The sequence below is a fragment of the Prosopis cineraria genome, unplaced genomic scaffold (assembly GCF_029017545.1).
Source record: "Prosopis cineraria cultivar Desert tree isolate PC_DT_omini unplaced genomic scaffold, ASM2901754v1 PC3, whole genome shotgun sequence".
NCBI lineage: Eukaryota > Viridiplantae > Streptophyta > Magnoliopsida > Fabales > Fabaceae > Prosopis > Prosopis cineraria.
Genome location: NW_026555334.1, coordinates 2,047,288 through 2,067,757, shown reverse-complemented (window position 1 = coordinate 2,067,757; position 20,470 = coordinate 2,047,288). Strand labels below are relative to the sequence as shown.

General features: G+C 29.8%; 1 pseudogene; it reads left to right on the top strand.

The window, feature by feature from the left end:
• Nucleotides 1-12,105: 12,105 nt before the first annotated feature.
• On the top strand, nt 12,106-18,901 carry LOC129307300 (alpha-glucosidase-like; annotated as a pseudogene).
• The last annotated feature ends 1,569 nt before the right edge of the window (nt 18,902-20,470 follow it).

The window sequence follows — 20,470 nt, the reverse complement described above, 5'->3', positions numbered from 1 at the left end:
GTAGAGATTAGGCGACAGAAGAAAAGAAAGAATTGATTGATTGAATGAGTTTTCAGACATAATTATTAATTATTGGCAAAAGGCAGAAAAGAAAGTAAGGAGACATACTAATTAAGTACTTTTGATCCCGGAATCTATTCTGGTCGAATTGCTTTCACAGCGGAAAGTAATCGGTCGTCGCAAAAGTGTTTACCTTTTGATAGCTTTCACGAGCATGCACCATGATAAAGCAAGAGATATGGAAATGAGAAATCATAATGTTTTTCGTCCCACCAGTTTTTGATGTTATAAACAGAATTTTCGTTTTGGAAATAATAAATACCAATATCAATATTAAAATTAAAAGCCTCAACCAATGACATTGGATGGATTAATATCTCATGACATAATAAATTAAGTTGTGAATCTTTATCAATAGAGATGCTCATGTTTAGTATTAAAAAATTTTATAGAAAGTTTGCTTTGAATTATATCCAAACATTATCTTTAACAGCAATTCTAATGTAATTGTCAAAACTTGTCAAAGAATAAAAAAAAAACTCTCTTATAAAATAAACAAAGTGATAAAATAGTAAAAATTATAAAATAACTTAAGAAAAGCATAGAAGAGAAGGGGAGGGGAGTGCCCGAGAGTTCAAAGTAGTGGCTCCCGCCATGTGATTTGTAGAGCCTTTTATAAACAAAAACTCATGAACATTGGGTAATTATCACTTATTAATGACATCTTAATGCAATTAAAAAAATAATTTCAAAGAACAATGGCCTTATAAGTTACAAATAAATATATTTAAATTATAATTAATATAATTAATTAAATAAAAATTTCTTTTGAAATATCATTAAAATATGTAAAATATCCAACAATATCACACATATTTCAAAAGGAAAAGTAACTCCACATAATAAAATTGCCCAATACCACTTTTCCTCTAAACCTATCTACTTGTTCAAATTCACACCTAAATATATGTACTAAAGCGTTTATACATTTGAGCAATATATGATTTTATTTTTTGACACACATACACACAATATCCCTTGCATATGTCAAAAGAAACTTTATCATTTGAGTTATTCACATAAAATATAATCATTTTAAATTTGGTGTGTTTTGAACTATGAACCAGACATAGATTAATATAGCTTAGTACACAGAGAAGTCAAACTCTTGAGTGTATATTAGAGCCTTATTAATCGAATTATGTCCTCACAATTTTTGCTATTAACAATAATTTTACGCTTTCACAATCGTGCGCACTCTTGGTATTTAAACAAATGCTCTAGAGATTTCACCATGATTTCATAGTAGCGGCCTTACTTCACATTCGTCTAGGTGATTTCTAATATATATATATGTGTGTGTGTGTGTGTAATGAATATATTTCCATAAGGAATATAAAATCATTAAAAGCTTTGTTTGGCCTTACTAACAATACATTCTAACACTTTCTCCTGCACCATAGAAAGAGGGCTAAAATAATTTTAATGCTAGTAGAACTAATAAATGACTCGTTCTTACTCTTCCTTAAGGGATTACCAATCGCCAAGGTTGGATTACCATCACTATTAGTTTCGAACTGGTTTAAGTCTCATTCCCCTCGATGTTTCTATAATTTGTTTTTTCCCTAGGGGATTAGTTAATAGATTCGCCAGATTTATATTAATTTCACATATTCAATTGAGATAACTCTATCTTTTGATAGCTACCTTATAATATTATGCTTTAAACAAATATGCCTACACTTGCCATTAAAAAGTTCTAATCTTTAGCCATAGCTATTGCTAATCAGCTATCACTAATCATTGACATGTTCTATATTGGTTTTACACTCAATATATTTTAGCCATAACTATTACTAATCAGCTATCACAAATCATCGATATAATCCATGTTGATTTTACACTCAATATATTATTCACTAAAAAGTTCATTAGCCAAACTCCATATTAGTAAACTCTGACCCTCATAATTATTTAGCTATCAATGGATTTTTACTCATCTAAATATAAAATTCAATTAGTATCATTGTATTGTTTTAATATGATGGAAATTCATTATACATTATGCCAACGTTTATCCCTCAAAGTGATAAACTTTGACTCCATTGTGGTCCTATCATTACTTTTTGTTTTTTTTTCACCACTTTATGGTAGATAATCACCGGGGAATCTTCCCACATGAGTACACAATTAATTAATAACATTCATATATTTTATACAATGGGAATTCACTATTCACAAATACCTTAATCCAAAAATATTTCATATTTCATAGGCCCATGACACATGATTAAATAAATCATTGTTTATAATCATGAATATTTATGCCAAGATAAATAGATCATACTCCAATTTTAAAATATATTTATCTACGCTAGATAAATGATTATATTTTTATATGCTTGTTTCAAGCCACATAAAATTCACAAAGCCTCCATTTAAATTATTCTCATGAAACCACACGATCTTGACACCTATAAAATGAGATTAATAATGTGATATAACATATAATTATTTTTTTAGAGTAAAGCAAAATATTTTTGCTAAACACCCCCACATATTAAAGAATCTCATATGAAAAATTTTTTCATACCTTTGTAACAATAATTCTAATCTCCAGTAAAAAAAAACAAATAATTTTAATTAAATTAAACCTTACCATATAATTTCCTCCTATTTTGATTAAATTAGAATTTCCCATCATTTTAAACACATTAACACATGCAGACATCACCCACAATTTAAATATTAATATGTGAATGGATTGAAAAACATTTTTGGACAACGTCTATAAAACAGTGCAAGCAGACACCATGTCATCATTCTTTTTATATTATTATTATTATTATTATTATTATTATATAAATTTCACACACTATAAATTCAGCACATCACTCTAAATATATCTCAATAAGGTTATATGCATGGTAAGACAAATATGAGACATTCCTCAACCATTGAATAAAACAAACGTCAATTTCGTGTGCAGTGAGGCAATATTATAATTTTAAACCACTAATGCATTCCATGTTTAAAAATTGATCTCATCAATGCTCCTCATTTGTATAACACCCATTTAATTACAATTGTTTATTAATCCAAAAAAACGTTAAACAAGAATTTTGTCAGACATTGTTAAATAACCACGTGACCCGCTTATCTATTATCACATGAATGAATATTGCAATCATGCACACAGTCCCTATATTTGGGATATTTTGTGAATTAATCAAACATAATTTTCAAAAATCACTCATCATGAAAAACATAGCATTAAAACTTCACGTATCTTAATTTGCTTAACACGCTCGGGTCGGTGGCTCCCACTTTGTGATTTGCAATGGGCAAAATTTAAGAACATTGGACAATTGTTACTGATTAATGAAACCTTTTTTTTTTTGGCCACTATTAATGACACTTTAATGCAATTAAAGAAAAAGTTTTGAAGAATAATGGTGTTATAAGTTACAAAACAATTAGATTTAAATGATAATTAATATTATTAATCAAAGTAAAAATTCTTTTTGAAATGTCATTAAAATATTTAACATTTAGTGTCCAACCATGCCTTGAATTACATGTTCTTGATTGTTTTATTGCATTTCATATTTTTTTAATGTTATCTTCATAAATTGAGAATGACAATTAGATCTTAAAATTAAAATTTAATTTGATAACAATTATTCTAAAAGGCCATTATTCCAAAGGAAAAGTTGTTATGCTTATTATTATTTTGCAACATGCAATACTCATCTAATTGGTTTACTTGCTTTGTGGCATTACTTTTTTTACAAGATGTTGCTACCAAATTGCAATAATCACATTTGGAGTTTTATAGAAATCATTATCTGTTCTTGCATGTTCTTAATAGCCGAGCTCTTCATGCTTCCAAACTTCAAGCATTAATTGATTTTTTCTGTAAGTTACATGGATCAATTGGTCATGTTCGAATGGCATATGTTGGCACTAGTTGGTAAAATCATTATCTAACCTATGCCTGAAAACACTATTCTTAAGAGTTATTCCACTATATTAGATTAATCACGTGGTAGTTTCTCAAGATTAAAAAATTCTTCCTATTAAAAGTAGAAACACAGAACAACAGAAATTCACAAAACAAACTAAGCTAACTGCACGGTGAAGTAATGTGACAGAAGAGGAGAGAAAGACCAAAAGCACAATTGCTCTTCTAGAACTTGTGGCAAACACTATCTTGTACAAGCAGATCTCATAATGTTAGATAATAAAACCACTTTAATCACTATTACAAATTTTGTTATAAAAATAACCGGCTAAGTAAATAGACTTAAGTAAGGGATATAGTAATCAATATTGTTAAATTATAATAATTCCTTTTGAAATATCCATCAAAATTTTACAATATCCAACAGTTTATAGCAATTTCATTCCAACTTCGTTATTATTTCGGTTCTGTATTTTATTCTCCACCAGCGTACTCTTTCAAGGTTTCATTTAATTGGTATATTTCTTCTTGGAAAGAGCATCAACCTATATCTAGGTTTTCACTTCAAGAGATTCATGTTTGGATTCGGATCTTTGGATTGGCTATGGACTACGGAGTGTTACACTGAATCCTGGGCTACTTTTATTGGCAATGATCTTGGTGTTTTCCAGTTCTATGATTCTACCAGTATATATCTTTTCTAATAAGGGTCTTCCAGTTAAGATTTCCTCATCTAGTTACACTAATCTTTCTCATGAATTGGTTTTTACTCTTTCGAATGGTGAACCAGCATACGTTTCAATCAATGACGGATTCAAAAATAAGTTGATGGGGCATAAGTTATCTTAAAATAAATATCAATATTTTATTAAAAATATAAATTTGATTATTTATTAAATTATATTAGACGTGTAATTTAATAAAATTAAACACTAAAAACAATGCATAGAATTATAAAATAATTATTATCTTTATGAAAAAAAATATTAAATTATCACTATTCTATTCTAAAGCTATTCCTACTTTAGATACAGTACATAGATAAGATTTTAAATTAGAAAATTTTTAAGGAGACAAGTGAATATTTTTGAAATGATGGGAATGAAATTTTTTAAAGGAGGCAACTAAAATTTGAGTTATCTTGCATAATTTTCTCTCAGCTTGTGGGGACAATTCCCCCCACTGGCCATGACATGGGTGCGTCCCTGGTTTCAATTTTACTTGAGCACATTGGAAGATTCTGTTCATCTTGTTATCAATTTTAACTTTTTGCATGCTTAAGTGCCAAGTTAGTTGGGTTGAAGTCCATTGTTCACAGGGGGAGCACCAGCAATAGGAAGCTGGGGGGAATTTTAAATAAAAGTTGTTACATATATTGTTTTAAGAATGCAATATATTTAGAATAAAATTGTATTAAGAATACTTTTATAATTGAAAATTTTGCATGATAAGAATCACTTAGAAGTATATAATTTTTTAAAAGTATAAAAATATAAAGTTAAGTCAAATTTTTTGTACATGTAATAAAACTCTAAATAACTACATGTTTGATGCACTTGAACTAAAATTAACCAATATCATAAGCGAGTTAAATAATAAAAAAATTATTTAAATAATTACTCAATTTTTATAGTAACAATTTATTCAGGAAAAATATCTTTTCCAAACAGTCTAGTGAAAAAAAAATAACATATATAATATAAATATTAAAGGTGACTCTTTTTTAATAAAAAGTTAATTTTTATGATGAATCAATAATAAAAATATTTTTATAAATCAGCATAATATATAAATTATTTTTATTTAAATAAAATACTATGTATTCATATTCATGTGAGAGTGGGGGGGGGGGTTTTTTTTGATGTAGGATGGAGGCCAGCCAACCACACACAAAAGCTCGCTCCATGAAACAAGGCAATGCACACTCACACATGAAGATGATGGTGGAGTTTTGGCAGTGGATCTAAGTCAGTGGCAGTTTTTTTTTTTTTTTTTATGGGCATATTTATTGTAACATCCGCAATTTTCATAAACAATTTTAAAAAAAATTAACAAATAGAACTCCAATAATTTCACAATAATTTTTCTCAAAACCTGTCAAATAAATCATCGAGAAAACCAAATAAATATTCCAACTAGGCTAGGGTATTTGAAGCCCAACAAGTATTCCAGAACCGCAGCTGGACATCAAAGTACAATTCAAATCACAAATTTTAACACTAACAATATCATCAAATGGATTGGGTTTGTCTCATAACAGTCAACAGTTAAACCAAATCTTTTCACAAAAGTTATCCACCCCAAAAATACATGCTCCTTCTATTAAAAAATATAATGTATTTTTTTAAAGTGTTGAATGTTAAAAAAATATAAGGTATTTTTAATATTTTAAGGTGTAATCATTGCTTTTTTTTTTTAAAAAATGACCCTAATAAATAAATCACTTTATACTTATTTTAGAGTGAAACACTGTATTAAATAGGGATAAATATGAAAGATGATATTAGTTTTAAGATAAGTAATGACTTTATTGAGAAGTAAAATTCGATTAAAAATGTCTTATATTTTTTAACGGGAGAGTACAAAATAACACCTATGTCATGACAACTAATAATATCATCAATTAAAGGGCACTACATGTGCCAACCCTAGGACACTAGGAGTGTAGGACCCATTTCTTCAATGCCTTCCTTGTGTCTCTACTAGATTGCTTGTCTAAAAAATAATAAGAGGCAATATGTGAGAGCTAACATCTCAATAACAATTGGATATTCTAACCTATACCATATACTATTTGAAAAACCCATTAGCAAACATATCTACTAATACATATATTTACACTTTGCAATACTTTCACAATAGTGCATAAAAATAGGGAATGCAAAGTTCATAGACACAACACATTTCTAAATCAACCTCAAATTCAAGTAAATGGTGATGCTAAACCTGGCCACACTCTCATGATCTCCAACTTTCTTATTACCACTAGTTGAAACATAAATTGAGGTTATACTTATCCAAGCCAGAGATACATTATCATTAGAGCAGGAATCCTTTCTTGAAAGGAATTTGTCCATCATCCCAAAATGCCATAAAACATAAGGAGCTACAAAAAAAAAAAGACCAATCACTAGCCATGTGATGGAGGCATATCACATGGCAAAATATAATCATTCATCAACCCCACACAACCAATCATAGCACTAACCTTCTTTATTACCTACCTCTTTTGCATCACACAAAAACAATCTCACAAGTAAAATAGCAAGCATTCTTGAAAATTATAAAATGTATCATATTTCACCATAAAATCACACTAGCATACTTGAAAAAAATTTCAATTATTCTCAAATCACTTTGTCCAATCAACATATAATAATAATAATAATAATAATAATAATAATAGCATACTTGAAAATGATCAAACTACATATAATAATTTTTAAAGAAACAACAAGCATGTTAGAAAGTTCCAAACCAATCATTAGTAAAAACAATATACAAATCCTCAATGAGCACAACAACATTCCCAAGAGGTTGTGTACTCATTATATAATAAATGAAACCTATATCTCAGTATATGAGAGAACATTCTAATGTTACCTCTTGTCCCAGATAAAATAACAAGCCACTTGCACAAGCAATTCCCTACAACGTGCAAACAAATCAATCTACATTCATAACTGACAATTACATCAATGGAAATTCTCATTTAGTACTTAGGACTATAAACTAATACAAAACTCTAAAATTTCTCCATTCAAGTCCTAAATCACTACAAAATCAAATTTCTAATCTGCCATAAATCCATTTACCTTAATCATATCTCTAATTAACAAATACTCAACCTCAATTGCCTAGAATTACCAATTAGTTACCACGTAGGTTCTCATAAACATACCAAAATACAATGTAAGCATTTTTTTCCATGATTAAATCTTCATTCAAGCCTATTCAACCAAACCCAATCATAAATTCCAAGTTTACACCATTCAAACATCAATAACCATCTTAAACTCCCTTAAATCATCAAACTCTAACTCAAATCCTTTAAATCATGAAATCAAACAAATTTAAACTGATTAATCACCTTATCTAACCTTAAAAGCTCATTTAAACATAACTTGTTTGGTGAAAACACCCTCAAATTTGAAATCATCATAAACCCAGAATTTTTCCAACCATTAAAATCTGAAAAAAAAAAACAAAGCCCAAATGGAATAAGAGGAGCTAGAACCACTCACCTAAAGTATAGAAGCTCTAAATCACTCTAGGGAGGCTAAAAATAGGAGTCCTAGCAAAACTTGTCTCTTCTCCTTTCCTCTTTCCTTTTCTCCCCTCACAAGTTGATCTAATTCAGTGTCTCTAATTTGTTTGCTAGGCGAGCCTTTGTTAATTATGTCCACCGTCAGACAAGGCCACTTAAGTAAGACCTTCCCTATTGTTTGTGCCTGTGATCAATTATATTGCATATTGTATCTATGATTAGACATGAATGGAAAGTCAGGTCCTGACCATTCTACCTCAAACTATGGCCAAACTAGCCCTTATTATTCCACATCCGCAAATAGATGTGTCCAAAACCAGACTCCTTCCACAACTTCCTACTTAAACCCTCCAATCTATCCTAAATCAATTCCTATACTACTTCAAGGCTTCTATTATTTTTCCAAGATATTATAAATGTTGGATAAAACTAGTACTCAAGAGGGAGGTGAATTAGATGATTAATAATTTTCACAAAGCTTTTCCCAACCTAAAATGATGAAGAACATAAAATAAAACTAAATGTAAAAGGATTGACAAATAAAGTGTTAAAGGAAAGAGAAAGCTTGACACAAGAGATTTATCCTGATTTAGCCCAATCATTTAGCTTACATCCAAACCTTAAGATCACCCTTGAGATTTTTCAATAAATCTTAAACTTAATTGGATATTTGCAACTATAGTACAACTCACAAGATTGCACCAATCTTAATTTCACAACAATACTTGCTACACTAGCAAGCTGTTACAACCACTTAGAAAAATCTCTTTCTAAGATTCCAAATTAATGAAGAAAAAGCTTTTCATAATAATAACATTCCAAAAGAGTAAATGCATTAACAATGAAATCCTAATAAACCTTTAAGAGTTTTTTCACAAAGTTAATAGAATATAAGTAAAAATTGAATGTGAATCACTTAATGCACAATGAATATCTTACCCACTCATTAAATATGATCCTATATATAGTTTATGATATTTAAGGTTGTTAGAAACACTCAAGGAATGATTATGGCCATTGAAAATGTGTAGAAGTGAAGAATCCTAGAAAAGGCACTTTATCTGTGTTTAGCATTAAATGCTTGTTTGGGGCCAAATCAAGCATGAGCTGGAAGGGGTGTCACACATGGAATGGCATTAAGGTACAAGGCTCTGATTCACTTCAGTATATCAAGTGTGAGGTTGAAGTAGGCTTAAGTGTGTTTTGAAAGGCAAAGGCACCTAACTTCTCTATGAGTCAAAACATACATGGGTACTCTAGGGGATCAAGCGTGGAATGGAATGAAGAAGCACCTAACTTCTTTATTGGCTAAAACACGCTTGAATCTCTTCTAAAACAAATTTGATTTAGCTTGTTTAGTTCTAAGACTCTTTAAATTAAGCTTGAAAGTTTTTGAGTGTAAAACCCATTCAAGCATGATTCAATCCAAAGATTGCATCTTAAGCACACTTCAAGCTGACACACATGGACAATTCAAGTGTGAATACAAAAACTACTCAAGCATGAATTAGATCGCAGAAGCATGTCCAAGACATTTGCTGACACTAACTGTTAAAACACAAGTGGACCATTTCTAAATGAAGCATGGATTGGACCATAGTGTTGAATCTCACTTTTGAAGTTTACTTCAAGCGAGTTTCAATTTTAGCTCAAATTTAAATTGGATCTACTAAGTCCTAACATGCACAAAGGATAGCCAAAACAGACATAGACCTATACTAGGTCCAGCATGGATTGGACATCTAAACAAGAGTGAATTCTAAGACTTTGACACTTAAGTTTAAAGGACTTATAAGCCTAGGTTGGTTTTAACATGATGCATTTTTATCATTTTCAAAACATATGATAGCTCTCATTACTTTTCACAATTAAATTTAAGAGAAAAACAAAATAAATAAACATATAACGCCAAGTCTTCTTTTGATCTTCATGTTCTTGAATGTTTTTTCACGTTGTTAATATATATGATTTGCCCAAGTAACAAACACGTTTATCTTGATTTTGTAATAATCAAAACACATGGTTTAACAACTCCTCTCTCCTCCTTATAGAAATTTTCATAAATAAATAAAACATATCAAACACAATCTTTACAAGATAGCTAGAAATTATACATACCTAAACAAACAAATGCGGGTACTCTTGCCTCATCCTCTCTTCTGTCATGTTGCATTTCCTGAAATCATTCCTTTCCACATAACTTTTACCAAAATTTTTACAAGGTTTTTTCTATAGTTTTCAAGGTTCTTTATAATTTTTTGAATCAATTAACAATCAAATTAATATATATTTAATAAAGGAACAACATAGCTTCATTTTTTAATACTAGGGGGAAAACATTATGCTGCCCTTGATTTAAGAATGCTTAGCACTCTTGAAAAAAAGTTGAAGGGCAAATCAACACTTCAACCTTTTATTAAAAAATATAATATTTTTTTAATTACTTACTAATGTTTCTAACATTGGTGATCCGATGAGTATCGGCTAGCCTATCAAATTAAAATGATTGATTAAAATGATATTTTCATCTTTATATAGGCACGAAATAACATTAATATATTTGGATATAATAATAATTTAGGAGACTTAATCATTAATATTAATTTTCTTAAAAGGTCTTTTTTTGTAATTGTTTAAATTTTTGTATAATTTTTTTTTTGTTTTTCTCTATAATTTTTAGGGTCATCTTTTGTAATTTTTTAAAATCAATTAAATGTCAAATTAATGAATATTTAACAAGGGACATATATAGGCACATTAATTATTGCTTCATTTTTCAATGCGTGAGAGGCAAAATTGCATCACCTTTTTATTTGAGGGTGTCCAACCGGCAAATTAGCATTTAAACCCTACTTTATAACTTGGTTACAATTTGATTCTAAATAATTTTCTCAAAGTATATAATCCATTGGATTAAACAATGTGGACTTGAGTCAAAAATTAAATGGAGTCAATGTAAACGATTAACTTTTCAAAATAAAAAGGGAGAATAATAATTAGGTCCCAAAATATTAAGTTAATGATGGATAGTTTTCAATAAAATTTTTTGAAAAATAAGTTAAAATTTTTAATAATAGTAAATTTTGAAATTTTAATTGTAAATAAGTACTTAAGTATTAAATATGATCATTAAATTGTAATGAGATTTTTAATTTGTAATTATTTGAATTAATAATTTTTAATTTATTTTTAAAAAATTTGGAAAAATGACAATAAATTTTCTCTGAATTATATAAATGACAATCTAATCCTTTGAAATGTCATAATTCTAATAAAGTTTTTAGAGATTTCTATGTTAATAAATTTTAAAATAAAATAATCATTTTACCCTTATTAAAAACAACAAACTCCAATCATCACTTTTATTTAAAAAATTACATTTTTTATTTTATAAATTGTAGGAGTTGAAGAAGAAATCACAACTTATTAAATGTAATTTTTATTATTAAAAAACAAGCCTCAATTACAAACTTTGCTTAAGAAATAACAACTTTTATTTTATAAATAGTAAGAATTGAACAAAAAATTATAATTTATCAAATATAATTTTTAGTATTAAAAAATTAAGTTTTTAAAATAACAAACCCTATTTATAACTTTTGTTTAAAGAATTATAACTTTTATTCAAAGGAATTACAAAAGTTGAACAAAAAATTACAATTTATTAATAAGGGTAAATAGTTTTTTCAATTTAAAATTGTTAACAAAAAAGTTTTTAGAGACTTCAATGAAATTATGATATTTTAAAAAATTATTATTTATATAATATGGAGAAATTTTATTATTATTTTCCTAACAAATTTCGTCAAAAACTTATCCGTAAATCTTCCATGTAAAAAATCATATAAACTTACCAATAAGCCCTCATTAGCCAATGGCTGCGATGGGGCGTGAGAGTAGACCAAAGCCCACTGCGACCAAAGGCTTCGTCCTCTTGCGCTTTATCAGCTTCATCTTCTGCTTCGCCGGACCATCTTCTTCTTCGTCAAGTTTTTACAGAGAAGACAGAGAAGCAGAAGCTGTGGGCTATGGCTGCACCGTTCGAAGTGTGACCTCTGATTTTCTTCTCACGAAAATCCCTCAGCGCCAGTCTTGGCCTCATTAAGCCTTCATCTCTATATGGACCTGATATTCCTCGTCTCTCCCTTACGGCCAGGTAACACAACTGCATTTATTTAATTTATTTTTCTGAAAAAAAAGGAATATTTATTCGTTTATTTTAATTTCTTCCTTTGAAAGTGGGTCCTTTTCTTTCTCTCTTTCTTCTTTCTTCTTCTTCTTCTTTTAAATAAATCCATGGAAAATGATCCGTGTGGGGAGTTGACAAGTGCGTTTAGAGTACAAAAGGTTTATATACCCATTAGGTGAAATATAAAAAATTTAACATCTAAATTATCATTGTCAGAACATTTATTTTTTTTTTCCTAAATACATGATAAAAAATAATAATAATTTTTTTTATTTTCTTCATAATTCCTGCAAGCGGTGGTAAAAAGGTGGTGGTAAAAAGGTTTCTTTAAAATTGAAAAAAATTATTGTATGGATCTAGTTGTCTTACATACTCTGTTAAATAAAAATATGACATGTCATATAATTATAAATATAAATTGATTTTATTATTGATGATAACATAAAAAACAAAAAATTAAACAGAAATTTTAGTTTAAAAATAAAATAATTAAAAATAATGATGCATAAATTTTTATTTGATCCAACTGGTGGAAGATCACATGGTGCATTGAATTACAGAAGAATTTCAGTTCATCAATAAAACACCCCCTTTTTGCCGGACAAGTATATATATAAAAATTCAGAGCTTTTTGATTTTTCTGGTGTTGTTAATGTTAATATTTAATTGTTTTAGCAGGCAGAAAAGTTAGATTTTGTTTGGTTAATTACATAAGAGGATTTTATAGATTTTAGATATTTTTTAATTGTAAATTATTTATAAAAATTGTAAATAGTATTATTTTTATGAATTAATTAAAATTATTGATTTATTGATGTGTAAATAATTTTATTTTGACCTGAATGATATGTGAACAGTGGGAGATCATGCTAACTCTTTTGATAATGTTATAACTGTTTACTTACTATGTTGAGTGCATCGCATTTTTTGAACTAAAAAAAAGATAAATTTCATTAAGATAAGAAGTTATTTAATTTGGGATAGTTATCCAAAAACACTCATTTATTCATTTAATATTAACTGTTGTCGTAACAAATATTTAAGAAAATTTAATAATAAATTATTCATGAAAGGTACCCGATGCCACTATAGTAATGTCTTCAAAAATTTTAGTGAGTAGGATATGGATAGTGATCATGTGATTATGTCCAACTTTTTAATTTAAAATAATCTTAGTAACGTTTTTTAATTCATTAGGTAGGGGGAGATCTTATCTTAAATAGAATGGTAAAATATCTTTGATTGAAAAAAAAAAAAAAAGAATGGTAACAAAATCATACTCACAAGATACAAAATTAGACCCATGTACTAACATAAAAATCATATTAATGTTTATGTATTAAAATATTTTTTCTAATTAAATATGACATTTTTATTTTTTATTAATTAATTTATTTTTTTCCATGGATTGGATTTCCAACTTTAGGTCAACATATAAGTTACTATCACAAATAAAGATATGCCAATTTTGTAAAGATTTGACCAATAAAACTATGCCCACAAGGTTGTATGTTTAGATTGAAACCAATTAGGATATTATTGAAACCAAAAGAGGTTGTGTGTTTAGATTGCAAATACGATCACCTCACTGCTGACTGATATATACATAATTTTATTAGTGCTCTTGGAATTCAAAAATGTGTTTTAAAAGGTGCTTCTAGACTCAATTCATTTGATCTAACCTTCGTATGTTAAAAAAAAGAGAAGAAACTGGCCCAAATTAAAACAAAATCAAATAAGATGACTAACTTTACTTCTCATTATTTGTTGTACAATCAGGCCTAGGCCCAATAAAATTACAATATTTTTGGGCCAACAAATTACTCATAAAACAAAGTACTAATGTCACAAAAAAAAATGTTACAAAAAAAAAAAAACTAACAGTTTGGTTGGGTACTGTAAAAAAAGTTAATCCGCAATATCACAAAATGAACACTTAACATAATCAAAACAATTGATATTTAATTTTTTATAATAAAAAATTTATATAAATAAAATTTTTTTTAATAAATCTATTTATTAATCTGAACAATTTAAATTTAATATAAATGATCAAAATTTAATATTAAAAATTTATAAAAATTGAAAAAAATTATTAAATTTACATTGTTCATAATAAATTTTGCATAGTTAATTTATGAAAAAATTTTAATATTAAATAGAAATTTTATTTATATTAAATTTAAAATTTTTAAATAAATTTATTTATTAAAAAAATTATAATTTATATAAATTTTTTATTTTATTAAATTAAAAATAAAAAACATAGTTTAGTTTTTTTAAAAAATAAAATAAAATATAACTCCTTTGTGGAGTTGCTAGAGGTGAGGGAAGCCGAGTGCACAACATGATGAACGAGGTTGGAATTCGAACGCGGGAAAAAACAAAGTGCTTTTGGGATGCAATTCCGAGGTTCCTGAGAATTCATTCTTCAATGATATGTTTTATCATTTCCAGTTGACTGTAGCTCTGAGAACAAGGATTGCTTGAGGGTAAGGATTACTGACTTTACACACGAAAGGTGGGAAATTCCCAGCAAGTGATTCCTCGCCATTCTTATTCCCCTTCTCAACCTCTCTGCCTACAGAATTCATCTTCCCATCTCCGTCACCGTCACCGGCAACCACAATACTCCCTCACAGATCTCAACTCAGACTTCATCTTCACCCTCCATAACACCACGCCTTTTGGCTTCACACTTACACGCAAGTCCTCAAACGACGTCGTCTTCGACACCTCCCCGAACCCTGGAAACCCATCGACATTTCTCATCTTCAAAGACCAGTATCTTCAACTTTCTTCCTCGCTACCCGAAAATGGAGCCTCCTTGTATGGCCTTGGAGAGCATACCAAGAGTTCCTTCAAGATCCAACCCAATCAAACACTTACATTGTGGAATGCTGACATTGCTAGCGCCAATCTCGATCAAAACCTTTATGGGTCTCATCCATTTTATATGGAAGTTCGTTCTCCTTCGGTTGATGGGAGAGTTAAGGCTGGAACCACTCATGGGGTTTTGTTGCTCAATAGCAATGGAATGGACATAGTCTATGATGGCGATCGTATTACTTACAAAGTCATTGGAGGCATTTTTGATCTTTACTTTTTCGCCGGACCCACTCCGGAGTTGGTGATGGAGCAATACACTGAACTCATAGGTCGCCCTGCGCCGCCATATTGGTCCTTTGGTAACATCATATTTCACAGCTTTGTTGCTTCATTGCATGTTTGTTTGTTCTTGACTAATGTGACAGACTTGAAAAATTGTGTTCTTGTTCAGGAATGCACCCTGTACAACTCTTTACAATGACACTTAACATGTTTTGTAGTATTGTGCTCATGTTACCCTTGTACTTCTTTGGTTCTCATGCATATGTTATAATACATCAAGTCAGTATCTTAAACTTTAGTTGAATTTTATGAATTTATGTTTAATGTGCACTGGGGCAGTTTTAGATAGTCTTCTTTAAGCGAAGGTAACAACTATCTTTAGTGTGCTAATAATAATAGTAGCACCTAGGGAGAAGTTATAAGCACCCCGATGTCTTGATAATGCAAAATCTTTCACTAACATGTTGGTATAAACAGTGTTATACTGCAGCATAGAGAACATAAGTTTGCACTGTAGGATATATGTATATATATCACAAAAAAGTTTTCTGCTATGACATTACAAAAGGTTTTTATTTCTTTTATTTTCTTGCATAAATGGAGCTACCTAACTGAAGAAGATAATTAATTAACTTACACAATGTATTTTTCTTTCAGTAGAAGGATTTTGCAAGTTGAAAAGGTAGGATGCAATTGCTCAAAGTTTCTAGGCATCAGTATCTCACTTGAGAATTAAAATAGCTTGTCTATTCTTGTCATTCTAGTGTCTACTTTATATGGTTACCCAAGTTATGATATCTTTGTTGAAGGATTTCATCCATGTTGTTGGGGCTACAAGGATGCAAGTGATGTTGAGAATGTTGTTGCTAATTATGCAAAAGCACGCATACCTCTTGAAGTAATGTGGACTGATATTGATTACATGGACGGATACAAGGATTTTACTCTTGATCCCATCAACTTTCCACTCAATAAGATGAAAAAATTTGTTGACACCCTTCACCAAAATGGTCAGAAATATGTGCTGATTTTGGATCCAGGTACTTTGCTTTGAGCACTGGATATTTTTTTTCCAAAACAAAAATTAATGTTATTTTGTTTATGGGTATTTTTTGCATTGTTAATCCAAAGAAATTTTTTAAACAGGTATCAGTAGAAATAAGACATATGAAACCTTTATTAGAGGTTTGCAAGATGATGTCTACATAAAGCGTAATTGAATCAATTATTTGAGTGTAGTTTGGCCTGGGCAAGTTTACTACCCTGACTTTTTAAATCCGCATGGTGAAGCATTTTGGGAAGGGGAAATCAAATTATTTCAGAGCCTTCTTCCTTTTGATGGTCTTTGGCTTGATATGCATGAGTTATCGAATTTCATCACTTCACTTCCCATTTCGTCTTCTAACCTTGACAACCCTACTTACAAGATTAACAATGCTGGAATTCAACGACCCATAAATAATAAGACAATTCCAGCAACATATGTACACTATGGTAACATCACTGAGTATAATGTGCACAACTTGTATGGACTCTTAGAGTCCAAATCAACTAACAAGGCCTTGACATAAATAACTGGGAAAAGGCCATTCATTCTCAGTAGATCAACTTTTGTAAGCTCAGTCAAATATACAGCCTACTGGACAGGAGATAATGCTGCTACATGGAATGATTTGGCATACTCAATTCCTTCCATCTTAAATTTCGGAATCTTTGGAATTCCAATGGTCGGAGCAGATATTTGTGGTTTTATAGGGAATACAACTGAAGAACTTTGTCAGCGTTGGATCCAGGTAACATCTCTTAACCAAATCCTATCGATGTTTCATCATTTTGTTATTCTTTGAATGTTATTCTGTTTTGCCTACGGCAATAAAAGAAAGAAAAAAGATAGGAATGTTATTTGATTCATCTACATATTTCTTTTCTTTGTTTAGTTATATACAAGTAATTCTTTTATTTGGTTCATGAAGTCATCATCATTATTATTATTATTTTTTTTTTCGGGTCGTAATATGTGGCCATGTTCATTCACTATGTATAATGCTTATGTTACAGAGTCAGTTCATACTTAACAGTCGTATTTCTTGACTATGAATAATGTCTCTATTGACTTTGAACACTGTCCTTTTTATTTATCAGGTGTGCATGTGTGATTGTATCACATTTTATAAGTTTATCGATAAATTTTGTCATTTTGTCTTGTTACAGTGAGGGGCATCTTATCCTTTTGCAAGGGATCATTCAGAGAAAGGTTCAAGTCGTCAAGAGCTTTATCTCTGGGATTCAGTTGCTGCTGCAGCTAGAAAAGTGCTTGGTCTTCGCTATCGCCTTCCCCCTTACTTTTACAAATTAATGTACGAAGTGCATGTGAAAGGCGTACCCATTGCTCGACCCCTTTTCTTCTCATTCCCCGAGGATGTTACAACCTACGAAATAAACTCTCAGTTTCTACATGGCAAAGGGGTGATGGTGTCACCTATACTGAAGCCAGGAGCAATCTCTGTTGATGCTTATTTTCCTGCAGGTAACTGGTTTGACCTCTTCAACATCTCCAACTCGGTGACAGTGAAAACAGGAAAGAATGTTAGGCTCCATGCCCCACTTGATCACATTAATGTTCATGTTCGGGAGGGTAATATTTTGGCTTTGCGAGGTGAAGCGATGACGACGAAAGCTGCACGCAAGACGCCATTTCAGCTTCTGGTTGTAATCAGTGGCAGAGAAAACAGTTCTGGACAAGTATATTTGGATGATGGGGAGGACCTTGACATGGGGGGAGAGAAAGGACAGTGGACACTGGTAAGGTTATATGGTGCATCGCACGACAATAGCATTTATGTTGCATCTGCAGTCACAAATGGGAGGTTTACTTTGGATCAAAGGTGGATCATTAGTAAAGTAACCTTCTTAGGGATACCTTACGGAAAGGGATTGAGCAGTAGGTGGGAAAGGGAAGAGCTGAGCATCATGGAGGGAAAAACAAACACAAAGGAAAAGGCAATCGTGAAGAGATATTTTGACAGTTCCAAACAGTTTGTTATTGTTGAAGTTTCAGAATTGTCTTTGCTTATTGGAAAGGAATTTAAGCTTGAAATTAAGGTCTCTCAACAGGAAGTTTGATAAAAACCACGGCTATGAGGGATTTGGCTCATATAGATTAATAAAAGTTTTATGTAAATTTAGAGAGAGGGGGAGAGAGAGAGAGATGGTGAAAATAAATGGTTGATAGAGATAAGAAGTAGATGACGAAAAAATGTATGAAAATCATTATAATACATTATCTGTATTCCTGAATGCCAATAGTGTTGACAACTTATTGCAGGGAACCAGGAATAAATGAAACTGTCAGTGTGGTTACAAACCTCAAGTATATGTTCATCTAATTTACAGTAATGCTGGATGTTAGGTTTCTATTCATGATATGCTTTTTTGGTACTATCTCATTTATCAAGTCTATATCAGTAATCAAATGGATTAAGAAGTGATAACACGAATGGGTATATTTATCATGGTTGGAAAAGGAGCTCTTGCTCCAAATCAAGGCCGCTCAATCACTTATCAAAATTCAAAGAATTTTCCTATAATTGAAGGTAAAAAAAAGAATTTTCCTATAAATATTTAAGAAAATATTTTTATCCTAACGTATATAATTAGTCTCAAAAGATATTTATAAAATAATTAAAACTAAATATCATGTCCTGTTTATTTTGTGCAGTATATATATGACAAATTATGTCCAACAGATCATGTCCTGTTAATTTTGTCTGATATATATATAGTATTTGTCTAATATATATATATGTGTATGTATGTATGTATATTTTCAATATATTGCAATAAAAATGTATGTTATTTCATCGGTGTTGATATCTTCCCTAGCTAAATTCATTAGAAAATTAGAATTTTAAAAAAATCTTCAAAAATAATTCTTTCAATAAGTCAATAATTTTTTAATACGCTGGCTTGTCTGCTGTCTCATTTTTAAAAATATGCTAAATTTTTTTATAATTTGAAATTATTTTTTGAAGGCTGCATAACATTTATTTTTTTAGTTTCTAGTACGCTTGCCTGCCTGCCGTCTGACTTTTTTTCCCTTGGAACTTCACAATTTGAACACGTGTACGTATATCCGAATCGAACACCCACATTTCCACTTGCATGAACGCATGGGTTTAGTGCCACTTTACCTAACGTTCCTCTGGCACTAGCTTGTCTCATCGCATCAATGCGGCAATACCGGACGCCCCTCGTCTCCTTCGCAAGTTCCTCCTCCTCCTCCTCCTCTTCCTTCTGCCATCTGCTGTATCAAGAGCAAAACGTACGCTATCTAAATTAAATCAAGAAAGTCTAGATTTAATATTTTATTTTATATTTATTAAAATAAAAAATTACAATACTTTTTAATAAATGTGGTTATTAATCTCCATCCTTTAAATTTAATATGAATAGTATAAATTTAATATTAATTTTTTTCTTACACCATCTCTCTTTAAAATACAAAAAAAAGGTATTTGTAAAAAAAATTTAATGTTACTGATTTTTATAAAGTATCTTATATTTTAAATCAATATTTTTGAATGAAAAATACCTTATATTTTAGGGAGTTTAGTTAAGGATCATTATGGAGAATTAACTTTAAATGAGTCCAAAAAAATTATGAAATTTTAATTCATTATAAGGGAGAAAAGTAAAAATAATTTTAACGGTAAAAAAATTAAAATACCTTTCACTTGTTATATAAAATTATTAATTATAAATTTTTTATTTTATTTTTATGAATATGAGTTGCAAATTACATGAATTGATATATCAATAATTATATAAGACTTCGCATTAGTTTTTTAATCATAAAAAGCAGCATCGGTTGTTAAATTGCTAACTTTAGTTGTTAAATTAACAAGTAAAGTTAATAAATTAATAATTAATATTACTAAAT